Raw genomic sequence first — 2,503 nt, forward strand, 5'->3', positions numbered from 1 at the left:
ATAAACCAATAGAAAAAAAACAAACAGCCCAATAGAAATATGGCTCAATAATGTGAATCGAAAGTTTATAGAAGATGAAACTGGGTGGTGACTAATTTACCAACCTCATTCCTAATCAGAAATTTACATAATGACTGAATCCCCAGTGGCTCATAGGCTTGCTGGAACTCTTTCACTGACCTAGACTCTGCCACCTTTTCCTACTGTTTTTTGAAATAGGTTTCCTGTAACTTAAAAGTTTGAGTTGATAAAACCTTCAACTGTAATTAGCAGAGAGTTGTGTTTAGAAATATTTATTTGTAGGGGTCACAGATAGAATATGTCAGGGAGGCTTAGGTCAAAGTAATGCATGGCACATTGGTTTGCAGTTTGAGGACCAGAAGAAGGATGACAACTCTCCTGGTTTCCCCGGGACTGAGGGCTTTTCCAGACTCAGGAATTTCAGTGTTAAAACTGTCCAATGGGCCAGGCGCGTGGTGGCTCACGCCTGTAGTCCCAGCACTCTGGGAGGCAGAGTTGGGCGAATCACGAGGTCAGGAGATTAAGACCAACCTGGCCAACATGGTGAAACCCCGTCTCTACTAAAATACAAAAAATTAGCGGGGCGCGGTGGCGGGCACCTGTAGTCCCAGCTACTCAGGAGGCTGAGGCAGGAGAATGGCGTGAACCCGGGAGGCGGAGCTTGCAGTGAGCCGAGATCGCGCCACTGCACTCTAGGTTGGTGACAGAGCGAGACTCGGTCTCAAAAACAAAAACAAAACACAAAACAACAACAGCAACAAAAAACTGTCAAATCAGGAAACGTTGGGAAGTATGTATCATGTACTCATTGGCAGGATGGGCTACATAATTTGCAGGACCTAGTGAAAAATAAAAATATGGGGCCCGTTGCTCAAATTTATAAGAATTTCAAGATGGTGGCAGCAGAGCATTAAACCAAGCGTGGGGCTCCTCTGAGTGTGGGGCCCTGGGTGGGGGCAAGGGATTTATAAAAAAGACAATTGTAAGCATTAATCTGGGAAATTATTAGCATTTTCTCCTAAAATAGCCTCTCACCAAAATTTCCAGGCACCTAGCGATGTTTCTCATAGTTGGAGAGAGTCAGGTGGGTCTGGGGGCCCTGAACCTAAGGTAGATTTGGTTTCTCCTGAGGGAACCAAAGAATATAGAATTCTTAAGACCTTCTTTCTTTGACATCCCCCAACATTCTGTCACCAATACCAACCAACCAGCAGAGTGAGAGAGAGGAGTCCATTAATTCGATCGTCAGTAAGACTTGCTGAGCTCCTGGCATGTTGAAGGCACTAAATAGGCCTAGGAAAAACAAGGATGAAGAAAACTCAATCCCGTGGTTTAATCGGAGCCATACATTATGGGACAAAGAGTTATAGGAGCTCAAGGTAGAGAAGGAAAAGAGGTGTGAACAGTCGCAAATAGGTCCCGATGTCTGAGACTTATTCACCAAGGAATTTCCCAGGCATTTCAGGTAAAGGAGACAGCCTACTTGAAAGCACAGAATTTTAAAACAGGAGTGACATAAGGTCCATGGCCCTGGAGAGCGAGAGTGTGAGGGCAATAAGGTGGGAGTTGAGACCAAATAAAGTAGAATGGAGAGTAATCCTTGAAAAGGTTTGTATGCTTCGAATCAGAGTTGGAATTTATCCTATACAACAGAAGCCATAGGAAGATTTTTAATAGTAGAGTGACTTAAAGAAAACAAGTGAAAAAGTGAAGATGAACCAAAATGGAGAGGAGTTGGTGACCCTCTCCTTGTACAAGGATCTATTTGGTGCTATGAGCATAGGAAGGAATTGAAATCATGGCCTCTGCCTCTACAAAGCTTATATGCTACTATGTATTTAGCACAAAGTTAATGCTAATAAAGATCAGGAGAGAAAGATCATTCGGGGGCTTAGTGGTGAGGTAACACCAGGGAAGCCAAGGCAGAGAATTCTGGGGATAAAAAACTGGTGAACAAAGGCACAGAAGGAGAAATGGAAGGGAAACAATATATGCTGACAACCTACTGTGTTCTGCAGTAGGCATCATTAGTTCCTCTGTGTGTGTGTATTTTTATTGGAATTTGACTACACATTAAGAGACATGTAGGCAGAATTAACATCTTTATAATTAGTCTTTCAATTCCATCTGTCTTCTCAGCTTTCTCAGAAAGGAGATCTGAAGATGAGTAGACAAACAAATGAAACCCTCAATAACCTCAGTCTTGGAAGTCAGGCACTAGTGCCAGCACTATCAGAAATAATAGATATAATTGTAATCTCCTGAGATCTACTTAACCTTTTTAGGTCTCATTCTTTATTCTCTTTACCTATAAAAGGCTCCCTTTGTTATGGTATAAAACTCTCCCATTCTATCTTCTTCCTTAGTGTTTGAACAAATGTTCTACATTTGTTCATGTACACAAACATACGCTCCTTTTCTTTCTTTCTTTCTTTCTTTCTTTCTTTCTTTCTTTCTTTCTTTCTTTCTTTCTTTCTTTCTT

The sequence above is a fragment of the Mandrillus leucophaeus genome, unplaced genomic scaffold (assembly GCF_000951045.1).
Source record: "Mandrillus leucophaeus isolate KB7577 unplaced genomic scaffold, Mleu.le_1.0 Scaffold130, whole genome shotgun sequence".
Classification (NCBI taxonomy): domain Eukaryota; kingdom Metazoa; phylum Chordata; class Mammalia; order Primates; family Cercopithecidae; genus Mandrillus; species Mandrillus leucophaeus.